This window comes from Mobula birostris, chromosome 4, assembly GCF_030028105.1.
Source record: "Mobula birostris isolate sMobBir1 chromosome 4, sMobBir1.hap1, whole genome shotgun sequence".
NCBI lineage: Eukaryota > Metazoa > Chordata > Chondrichthyes > Myliobatiformes > Myliobatidae > Mobula > Mobula birostris.
This window is the reverse complement of record NC_092373.1, coordinates 194,514,569-194,526,927: the sequence shown is the minus strand read 5'-3', so window position 1 is coordinate 194,526,927 and position 12,359 is coordinate 194,514,569. Positions and strand designations below refer to the sequence as shown.

At 42.2% G+C, this 12,359-nt stretch overlaps 1 long non-coding RNA gene across 1 annotated transcript; it reads right to left on the bottom strand.

The window, feature by feature from the left end:
- Positions 1-243: 243 nt before the first annotated feature.
- Positions 244-11,131, bottom strand: LOC140196102 (uncharacterized). The gene is made up of 3 exons (XR_011885616.1): positions 10,515-11,131; positions 10,284-10,421; positions 244-896 (listed from the first exon to the last, which is right to left on the bottom strand). It is a non-coding gene; the product is annotated as an uncharacterized lncRNA (long non-coding RNA).
- Between the last annotated feature and the right edge of the window lie 1,228 nt (positions 11,132-12,359).

Below are 12,359 nucleotides of genomic sequence, written 5' to 3'. Positions count from 1 at the left end.
TAATTCCAGCATTTTGTGTACATTCCTTTGGAGATATTTCTCATGTTTATAAAAACACTTGGTTTGGATTAACCTGTAATTAAATGAGTATCCTGAATCTGAAAATAAAACTATTGACTTTTAATGACTATTCCCCAGAATAGGTCCAATAACCATAATTTAGATTGGATTATGAGGACACTCAGTCCTCATTTATTGTCCTTTAGAAATGCATGCATTAAAAAATGATACAATGTTCCTCCAGTATGATATCATAGAAACAGAAGACAGACCGAGACTAAAACTGACAAAAACCACGTAATTATAACATATAGTTACAACAGTGCAAAGCAATACCGTAATTTGATAAGAGCAGACCATGGGCACAGTAAAAAAAAGTCTCAAAGTCCCGATAGCCCCAACATCTCATGATGTTGAAGGGAGAAACTCTCCCTGCCATGAGCTTCCAGCGCCGCAAACTTGCCAATGCAGCATCCTGGAAGTACCCGACCACAGTCCGACTCTGAGTCCATCCGAAAACTTTGAGCCTCCAACCAGCCCTCCGACACCGAGCACCGAGCACCATCTCTGCCGAGCGCTTTGACCCTGACCCCGGCCACCAAGCAACAGGCAAAGCCAAGGATTCGGGGACTTCCCCTCCGGAGATTTCGGATCACACAGTAGCGATGGCAGCGAAACAGGCATTTCAGAAGTTTCACCAAATGTTCCTCCGTGCTCTCACGTCTGCTTCCATCAAATCACAATTGTGCACGGCCTCCTACTTGACAGATAACAGATATTCATCACCGGAGAGGCCATGCGCGCTGCGTCGCGCCGCCATCTTCTCCTCCTGCCGAATTTACTTTGAAATTAGAACATTTTCACACAGATGGTGCTGGGCATGCAGAACAATCTGCCTGAGGAAGTGATAGAGACCATTACAATGACATTTAAAGGACAAGGTGCATGAATAGCAAAGTGTTAGAGGACTACAGCCCAAATGCAGAGTAAACGGAATTACCTCAGGCAACTTGGGCCAAAGGGCCTGTTTCTATGCTTTGACATCACCATGCCACCACATCAAAAGTGTGTACCTCACTAAAGTAAAAATGAAGTATACACATTTATCCCTGGGCTCCCTGAGTATTTCTTTTGATTAGTTTTATGTTTTGGAGTTACAAGACATAACAGTAGTGATGACCATAAGACAAAGGAGCAGAAGTAGGCCATTCAGCCCATTGAGTCTGCTCCGCCATTTTATCATGAGCTGATCCATTTTATCCTATTTAGTCCCACTGCCCCGCCTTCTCAAAGTGATGAGTAATTTATAAAACAAACCCAACATGACCAACATGTTGAAATTCAATGAGACATTTGAGTTTAAAAAAGCACAGGACATTCTTTTCTTTGGAAGTGCAGCGGGAAGTTCAACTTTAAAAAACAGGCAGAAAGTGGACAAAATTCATAGGTGCACAAACGATGAGTACTGGGAGATAATAACCATAAATTTTTTTAAAAACTGAAATGACTGGCTGCATTGGAAAGATAGATACATTCGATTGCACAAGTGATAATTGGATATTATATACTGAGCAAATTGAGCAGCATTTTGAAGCGAGTTAAAGAGCTAATGAAAAGCAAGTGCTAGTTTTGCTGAGTACATTGGGTGGAAAGGCATCCAGTTTGCTTAAACATTTGACTGCTCCAACCAAACCAGCCAAAATGACCTTTGCTAATATCCTGAAAGTAATGCGGGAGCTTTTAGAACTGAAACCATTGTTGATTGCAGAATGCTTTAATGGAATCAAAAGGAAGGGGAGTGTATTTCAGCATACATGTTGAATTCAAGAAATTGTCTGAACATTGTGCATTCAGTCATTGGTTTAATGATACACTGAGAGATAATTTAGTTTGTGGAATCTTACAAGAAATCATTCAAAAACAGCTCCTAGCTGAAGCACACTCACATTTAAGAGAACATTTGAAATTATTGTATTAATGGCAACTGTAGCTCCTTGGTCTTGCTGACACTGAGTAAGATATTGTTGTTGTGGCACCACTCAGCCAGATCCTTGATCTCCCTCCTATATGCAGATTCATCACCGTCATTGATTTAGCCAACAACAGTAGCATCATCGGCAAACCGAAGTATGGTATTGTCACGTATTGAAATGGTAAGATCAGTTAATGTAGTTTGACACTTGTCAAGTACAGTGATGTCAACAGTCAGGGACAGAATAATATGTGATGTGAGGGAACGTGGAAACGAGAATGAGAAATAAAATCATGTTCAGAGCATGAAGCATCATGTCATGATACATGCATTAAAGCAACTAAGTACTAAAATAGTTTGCAAATATACAACAGTGACGACAAGAATACGGATATTGAAAGGAAGTTTAATGTTCGTTGATGAGAATAGAGAAATCCTGGTCAAAACAAAGAGGAGATCATTACTTTTACACCTGGCAGGCCAGATGTGCAGGATATATTCACAACACTACCAAACATGGGACAAGTCACAGACCACACAGCAGCAGTGGATGTGCTGAATGCTTACTTCATTCCTCAGGTCACCACTACGGTTGCCCAGCAGCATTTTCATCAGCTTGCCCAAAAACAAGGTGAGACGGTTCAACAGTTGTCTACTCACCTTCGGCAGGCAGCAAAAGACTGTTGACACAGACAACCAAATCAGGGATGCCATAGTGGGAAAATGTAAATGTCTACTGGAGAATATGCAGGATCTAGTGCTAGCTCACACACTGGAAATAGCGGCACAATGTGAAAAAGTCGAGGAACAGTAGTCAGCCATGTCACTCCAAGGGAGCCGGCCAGACACTGTGTGCCGCGTTTCACACCGTGAGGACACAGCACATGACAAATAGACAGAGGGATAAACAAAGTCTACTAGTACAAATGAAAGGAAATGCTACAGATGCGGAAACACAGATCACCTGGGTAGAGACCCAGTGTGCCCAGCTCATGGTCAGACATGCAGAAAATGCACTGGAAAAGACCGCTTTGCAAAAATATGCTGGACAAAAGGATTAAAGACAGAAAAAGGGAACCATGTTGAGGATGAGCGGAAGGAATTTGTTTTTAATGAGACAGAATCATCTGAAAAAAAAAAGACTTTCTGTATAGGGGGCGTAAATCTGTGCACGTTAATAGATTCAGGAGCTAGAAGTATTATATTGGGTGCAAACGTGTGGGAAAAACTTAAGTCAGAGAAGATAAAGTGCCATTCATATGTTGCTAAGCAGAAGAGAAAGCTGTAGTCAAACGTACCTGGAACATCACAGGAGGTTAAGGGGGTGTTTCAATGTGAAATCAGTATTGGAAACAGAGCGGATCAGACCAGGCAGAGTTCATCACGATGAAAGGCAATGGTGAACCACTCCTAGGTCGAGAAGCAGCTACAAAATTGGGTGTGTTAAATGTGTCAGCAGTGACAGACATTAAAGATTCACTTATGCTACAGTACCCAAAGGTGTTTGAAGGAGTAGGAAAGCTGAACACTCAGCAGATCAGTCCATACATTGATCCGAAGGTAAAGCCTGTGGCCCCACCACTCAGACACTTACCTTACAACTTGAGGGTGGCTGTTGAGAAAAAAAATTGAACAGCTAATGAAAATGGACATTATTGAGAAAGTTGAAGGCCTGGTTCCTCGGGTTAACCTGATAGTAATTTTACCAAAACCTGACAAGGACATCAGAACAAACAAAGCAATTGTGAGGGAGAGATATCCCATCCCAACTGTAGACGAGATACTACAGGGCATGAATGGAGCAGCTGTGTTTAGCAAACTAGACTTGAAATGGGGCTACTACCAGCTGGAACTAACTCCAGAATTTAGAGAGATAACCACATGTGCTGTGCATAATTGCTTTAGCTGGAATTGAAGGAGTTGAGAACATCTTGATGATGTGATTGTATATACGCCAAAACTGCATGATGAGAGGCTGCATGCTGCCTTAAAGAGATTCACAGAGTGTGGTCTGACACTGCACCTGGACAACTGGAGAAATGGCACTTGAATGAATGAATGAATGAATGAAATTTATTTCGGTCAGTACAAACATGACAAGAAGCATCATTTTCAACAATGATTTCATAACAATGATTTCATAGGACAAAATTACAACAAAAAAACATAGATATTCCTTAACATGGACAGACTGGTTTTCATGGGAATTCTTTTCACAGAAAGGCATCAGACCAACTGAGGAGAGTGCGAGCAGTAATGGAGGCTCCTGAACCACAAAACATCACAGAAGTGAGGAGTTTCCTAGGTCTTGTTGGCTAAACAGCGGATTCATACCACAGTTTGTAACTTTGTCAGAACCACTGAGATGATTGACCAGGAAGGACACTCAGTGCAAGTTCGGAGAAGAACAGAGACAAGCATTCAAGGCCCTGAAAGAGGATCTAGCAAGAGCAGGTACACTGGCCTATTTTGATAAAGATATGCCAACTAAAGTAATAGCAGATGTCAGCCCAGTTGGGCAGGGGGCAGTACTCAAACAAAAACAAAATGAAGAAATGGTACCTCATAGTCTCACAGACTGTGAACAAAAATACTCACAAACAGAGCAAAAATCATTAACAAGGTTTGGTGACCTGGTGTGGATAAAGCAGCTGAGAAAGATTGCAAAAATTGTCAGGGCTGACATACTGTATCTAGACCTGACCCTCCAAAACCACTAAAACAGACACCATTACTGATGGTCCTTAGCAGGAGGTAGCTGTTAACTTTCTTGCACCATTACCAATATACCATTCCATTCTAGTAGTGGTTGATTACTACAGCTGATTTTATGAATATGACATTTTGACCTCCACAAATGCAGAGAGGGTTATTGACAGTGTGAAGAACATTTTCAGTAGACCTGGACTGCCCATATCTATCAAATCAGATAATGGACCTCAATTCAGAATGAACACTTCAAGGAATATTGTGAGAGTAATGGAATCAAACACTTGAAAACAACGCCAAAGTGGGCTCAGGCAAACGGTGAAGTTTCGTCAAAATGCATCACTGATGAAAAGGATTAGGTTTGCTCAAGCAGAAGGACTTGACTGGAAACGTGAACTGAGAAAGTATGTGACTTTACAGATGTGTGGAACATGCCACCATAGGGAAAAGACCTGCCGAACTTCTTTACAACTGAAAAATGGGGGGAAGTTACCAGGCGTCAAGGAAGTACACACAGCAGAACTGGAAGTATGAGATCGGGATGCAGAACAAACGGGAAAGTACAAGCTGTGTACAGACAATCACAGAGGAGCACAAGAGTCTACTGTAAAAGTTGCAGACATGGTGCTTATTCAGCAAGAAAAGGTGGACAGGTTCACCACACCTTTCAACTCAACACCGCACAGGGTGGTGAGCAAAACAGGAAATCAGGTGGTAGTTAAATCTCAAAGTGGAGTGCAGTATGTAAGGAACCACACGTGAAAAAGTTCAACACTTTTGATAAACAGGAGGAGACTCAAGGATTTGACAATGAAATACCGGGACAGTGGGGCAATATGATGGACAGTTACAGACAAGTTCAGGATCACAGTGAGCAAAAGCCATTACCAGACATTGAAAGCAAAGAGAAACCAGTAGAGACCTCAAAGGATCAGAAAACAACCTCTTAAGTTTAATGATTTTGTATTGAAGTATAACTTTAAGTTGTGGGTTTTGAAACGATGAAAACTGTTGTAAGCTGAAAATGAAATTTTCAGTTCCAGAGTTATCATTAAGTTAAAACAGAAAATGTGTTGATTATAGTCATGCATGTTAGAGAATACGTGTTGAATTGAAGTGGTTAAATCTGGGAGTTAAATGTGTTCTAAAACGTTAAAGTTCATTTCTCAGGAAAGGAGCGACGTCATGTATTGAAATGGTAAGGTCACTTAATGTAGTCACCAGTCAGGGACAGAACCACATGTGATATGAGGGAGTATGGAAGTGAGAATGAGAGATAAAGACACGCTAAGAGCATGAAGTGTCATGTCATGATATATGCACTGTCTAATTAAATACTAAGATAGGTTTCAAATGCACAACAGGTATTGAAGCTGTGCTTAACCACACAGTCATTAGTGTAATACGAGTAGAGCAGCGGGCTAAGCTTGCAGCCTTGTGGTGCACCTGTGCTGACAGAGATTGTGGAGGAGATGTTTTTGCCAATCTGAACTGACTGGGGTCTGTCAGTGAGGTTACAAGGTTACCACTTGTTCAATATCTCACTCAGCGTCGGCTGTGGTCGGCTGCTTCCAAGGCATCGGCAAGTTGACGGTGCCTGGAGGTTTATGGCAGGGAGTTTCTCCCTTTTGCTGCCTGCTATTGGGGACTCAGGAGTCGATCGACTCGGAGACTTTGAGACTATTTTTACTGTGCCCATGGTTTGTTCTTCATCAAATTATGGTATTGCTTTGCACTGCTGTAAATATATGTTATAATTATGTGGTTCTGTCAGTGTTAGTCTTTGGTTTGTCCTGTTTTCTGTGATATCACTCCGGAGAAACATTGTATCATTTCTTAATGCATGTATGCATTTCTAAATGACAATAAAAGAGGACTGAGTTTTCTCATAATCTAAAAAATATCTATATACAACTAGTCAATTTCTGTATAGAAATATGATTTCTTTGTTTGATTTTCCAGACAGTTTTGTCTTAGGGGCCACACTGTTTCTCTGTGTATAAGAAAATAAAGTGTGATTGAGGAATGAGTGAAAACTTTCTGAGACCAGTCAAGCGGCAACAACAGCACGGAAATAGGCAAGATGCCGTCTAAGTCAGTACCATTTACCCATGTTTGGCTCCATCCTCGTAAACCTTCCTTATGCATGTACCTGACCAAACATTTTTTAAAGTTGTTATTGTACTTGCTCAACCCCTTCCCCTGGCAGTTCATTCCATATACTTACCATATCCTGTTACCCTCATGTTTCTGTTAAATATTATCCCATTTATTTTAAACCTATACTCTCTACTACTTGATTCCTCAACCCTGGGAAAAAAGCAATTCATCCAGCAGTTTGGTTTTGAACCCCTGGGTTCCAGCATTGAGTCAGTAGATGGGCTAATAAGTTTGTGGAAGATATCAAGATTGGTGGCGTTGGGGATAGTGTAGAAGACTGGCAAAGAATACAGCATAATATAGATCAGTTGCAGATATGGGCAGAGAAATGGCAGATGGAGTTTAACCCAGATAATTGTTGTACTGTGGTAGGGCAAATGCAAGGAGACAGTACATGGTTAAGAACAAGACCCTTAACAGTGTTACCCAGCAGAGAGATCTTGGGATCAAAGTTCATAGCTCCTTGAAAGTGGCTGCACAGGTTGATAAGGTGGTTAAGAAGGCTGATGGAATGCTTGTTTTTTTTAGTCGAGACACTGAGTTCAAAAATCAAGAGGTTACGTTGCAACTTTATTAGCCTGCTAAGGCCACACCTGGAGTGATCTGGTTGCCTGATGATAGGAAGGATATTGAGGCTTTGCAGAGGGTGCAAAAGAGGTTTACCAGGATGCTGCCTGGTTTAGAGGGCATGTGCTATCATGAGAGGCTGGACAAACTTGAGTTGTTTTCTCTGGAACAGCCGAGGCTGAGGGGTGATCTGATGGAGGCTTTTAGGAGCATAGAGGCCTGGATAGAGCAGGCAGGGAGTATCTTTTTCCCTAGGTAGAAAGGTCTAATATCAGATGGCATGCATTGAAGGTGAGAGGGGGTGGGTTCAAAGGGGATGTGAGGGGTATGCTTTTTTACTCAGAGTGGTGAATGCCTGGAGTGTGCTGCCTGATATGGTGGTAGCAGAAATACATTACAGGCTTTTAAGAGACACTTAGATTGGCACATGAATAAGAGGAAGATGGAGGGATATGAATGTTGTGCAGGTAGGACGGATTAGTTTCTGGGGCTTTTTAAATTTACTTTTCAGCTCGTTTGTCACAACATTGTGGGCTGAATCGCCTGTTCCTGTGCTGTACTGTTCTATGTTCTATGTCTTTGGTGAATCAAAACTGTATGTTAACTGACTTTTGAAATTCAATAAGATCAGATCTTCTGACCTCTTTTTATTCCCCAGTGTCATAACTATACAGTTCCTGCTTCCTGGCTTCTTTTTCTGCACACACCAGATCTGTTGCTGAAGAAGGAATTGATAAAGTCAGTTAATTACTTGAAATGGAAGCTGCATTTGTGTCCACAAAGATAAGGGTGTCTAGTTTATAGAGACACTGGCAGCATTTAATATTTTTGGGAAGACTGTATGACCTGGTAATGGCCCTGTGGAAAGTCTCTGCTACTTTCACACTGACGTGTGGAGGCAATTAAGAGATATAGACCATATGTAGACAGATGTGTAGTTAGCGTATAACCTCATAAGACATACATTAGGAGGAGAATTAGGCCATTCATCCCATCGAGTCTGTTCTGCCATTCCATCCTCATCAACCCCTTTCTCCTACCTTCTCCCATAACCTTTGACACCATTACTAATCAAAAACCTATCAAACTCCAATTTAAATATACCCAATGACCTGGCCTCCACAGCTGCCTGTGGCAAAGAATTTCACTGATTCACTACCCTCTAACTAAAGAAATGCCTCCTCATCTCTGTTCTAAAGGGGCGTCCTTATATCCTGAGGCTGTGCCCTCTGGTCCGAGACATCACCATGATAGGAAACATCCTCTCCACATCCACTCTCAGTTTAAATTGACATCATGGTCAGCACAGACATTGTGGGCCAAAGGGCCTCCTCCTGTGCGGTACTGTTTTATGCTCTATGTTATTAGCTGAATGAATTTTTTTGAGGATATGACACATTGATGAAGTTAGAGCAGTAGATGTAGTGTATATGGATTTCAGTAAGGCATTTGATAAGGTACCCCATGCAAGGCTTATTGAGAAAGTAAGGAGGCATGGGATCCAAGGGGACATTGCTTTGTGGATCCAGAACTGGCTTGCCCACAGCAGGAAAAGAGTGGTTGTAGACGGGCCATATTCTGCATGGAGGTCGGTGACCGGTGGTGTGCCTCAGGGATCTGTTTCTGACCCTTACTCTTCCTGATTTTTATAAATTACTTGGATGAAGAAGTGCAGGGATGGGTTAGTAAATTTGCTGATGACAAAAATGTTGGAGGTGCCTTTTTTCCTTGGAGTGATGGAGGATGAGAGGTGACCTGATAGAGGTGTATAAGATGACGTGAGGCATTGATCGTGTGGATAGTCAGAGGCTTTTTCCCAGGGCTGAAATGGCTAGCACAAGAGGGCACAGTTTTAAGGTGCTTGGAAGTAGGTACAGAGAAGATGTCAGGGGTAAGTTTTTTTTTATGCAGAGAGTGGTGAGTGCGTGGAATGGGCTGCCGGCAACGGTGGTGGAGGCGGATACGATCAGATCCTTAAGAGACAGGTACATGGAGCTTAGAAAAATAGAGGGCTATGGGTAACCCTAGGTAATTTCTAAGGTAAGGACATGTTCAGCACAGCTTTGTGGGCCGAAGGGCCCGTATTGTGCAGTAGGTTTTCTATGTTATCCCATTATTTTATGGCTGTTAACAACTTCACTCAAACAGCTGGACAGGAAACACATACTCTGGTGCTTCACATGTTCTGGTGTTCTGAGCTCAGTTTTCTCCTGACCTGAGTTATCAGGAGAAAAGTTTCTGATAAAGCCAAGACACTGTACTGAACAATCTTGATACATAGATATTCTTCTCTCCAGCAGTTCAAACATGTATGTCCATGGCCTCCTCTGATGCCACGATGAAGCCAAACTCAGTTTGAAGAGGCAACACCTCCAACCTGATGGCATAAATATCGAATTCTCCAACATCCGGTAATTTTTCCACCCTCTATTTTTTTTTTTCTCATTCTAGTAAAGAGGTATTGAGGTTCTTGAGTGGAAAATCCTACAGGAAATACGGTCCAGTCCATCACAGGTAAAGCCCTCCCCACTACTGAGCATATCTACAAGGAGTGCTGTCGCAGTAAAGAAGCATCCATTATCAGAGACCCCCACCATCCAGCCCATCTTCTCTTCTCACTGCTGCCATCAGGAACAAGGTACAAGAGCATCAAAATAGAGGACTATGCAGTAGTGAAATTCTAGACAGTTTCTAGAGTAGGTTACATGGTCGGCACATCATTGTGGGCTGAAGGGCCTGTAGTGTGCTGTAGATTTCTATGTTCTATGTTCAACCAAAGAGGATAATTTCACTTAATTTCACTTTTCCCATCATTCCCATAACCTGTGGACTCACTCTCATCTCACATTCCAATATTTATTGCTTGTTTACTTACTATTATTATTATTATTTCTTCTTTGACTTTAATTTTGTATTTGATGGTTTGTTTACTTTTCCACATTGGTTACTTGTCCGTCCTGTCGGGTGCGGTCTTCAATGATGCTATTATACTTCTTGGATTTACTGAGCATTCCTGCAAGAAAACAAATTTCAGGTTTGTATATGGTGGCATATACACTTTGATAATAAATTTACTTTTAACATTGAACTTTGGTTATCCTCTCACCATTCTTCTAGTTCCCATCTTCCTTCTCTTCTTTCCATGGTCCACTGTCCTCTCCCATACAATTCCATCTTCTTCAGCCCTTTTCCTCTTTCACCTATCATGTGCCAGCTTCTTCCTTCATCCCCGCACCTCTCTCACCCGCCTACTTTCTCCTTCACTTTGTATCACCTATCACGTACCAGCTTGAACTCCTTCCCCTCCTCCACTTTCTTAGTCTGGCTTCTGCCCCCTTTCGTTCCCGCCCTGATGAAAGATCTCAGCCCAAAATATTGACTAATTATTCTCCCGCAAGGATGCAGGCTAATCTCAAAACAACAATGCCATGTTATCTTGAAGCAAGCAGCTCTATCATGTGCTTATATGGGTCAAACGACCAATCAAAAATATTATCCCTTTTATATGCAAATAAGAATCCCCACAAGGATTTAAAAATAAATTAGATTAAAAATCTGCAGGTTTTGAAACCCTGACAGATTCTTCCCCTTTGAACAGTAATCACCATCATCAAGAACAACTCTGAGGGGTTTAAACAAGCCAGTTCTAGGGGGTTAAATGTAGGTTTGGTGCCAGCTTCCGAGTTCATTATAGTCAATGTGGTAAATACTGGCTCCAGAAACCTAAGGCACAGCATTAGACAGGATATGTCCATTGAGGTGCTTCATTGCCCAGGAGTTAGTCTTACAGGAAATCTTGCTAATTTGTTCCTTACAGAATGCATTTACAAGCAGAGCAAATAAAAGCCGGAAGCTTGTGTTAATGTTTAATTAGCAGCAGGAGTGTGGCATGGGTGAATTGCTCAGGAGGAATTCTGCAGTAAACAACAACGTGCATTTGTAATACTCTCTGCCCTGAATGAAGGCAAAAGCGTAAGACTGTAGGAAATAGGAGCAGAAGTAGGCCATCCGGACCATTGAGCCTGCTCTGCCATTCCATCATGGCTGATTTATTATCTCCCTCAACCCCATGCTCCTGCCTTTTCCTCATAACCTTTGATGTCCTGACTAATCAAGAACCTGTCAAGCTCCACTTTAAATATATCCAAAGACTTGGCCTCCACAGCCATCTGTGGCAATGAATTTCACAGATTCTGTTCTAAGTGGACGTCTTTCTATTCTGAATCTGCTCCTAGTCTTCCACACTGAAGGAAACATCCTCTCTGTTCCTATCAATACAAACTCCTATGGACACATTTCTCTCAGTAATACTTTGTGAATGCCAGTATAAGTAAGATGCCAAGGAGCCTGAGACCATGGCTCAGAATCAGGTTTAATACCACCACATATGTCATGAAATTTGATACCTTTGTGACAGCAGAACAAAGCAATACATGATAACTGAGAGAAAAAGAGAACTGTGAATTACTCTCTCTCTCTCTCTCTCTCTCTAAATTTAAATTAAATAAGTATCATTTCTAGCACCTGGACAATCAGTACCACTACCGCTGCCCCCCAGGGATGTGTGCTCTCCCCACTGCTCTTCTCCCTTTACACTAATGACTGCACCTCACAGGATCCATCTGTTAAACTCCTGAAGTTTGCAGATGACACAACTGTCTTTGGCCTTATCCGAGATGGTGATGAGTCTGCATACAGACGGGTGGTGGAACGGCTGGCCCTCTGGTGTGGTCAGAACAACCTGGAGCTAAATACGCTCAAGACTGTGGAGATGACAGTGGACTTCAGGAGGAGCCCCCCCCCATGCTCCCCCCACTCACTATACGCAACAGTATTGTGTCTGCTGTGGAGACCTTCAGGTTTCTGGGTGTCACAATCTCCCAGGACCTGAAGTCGACACCCAACGCGGACACTCTTATCAAAAAGGCTCAGCAGAGGTTGTATTTCCTAC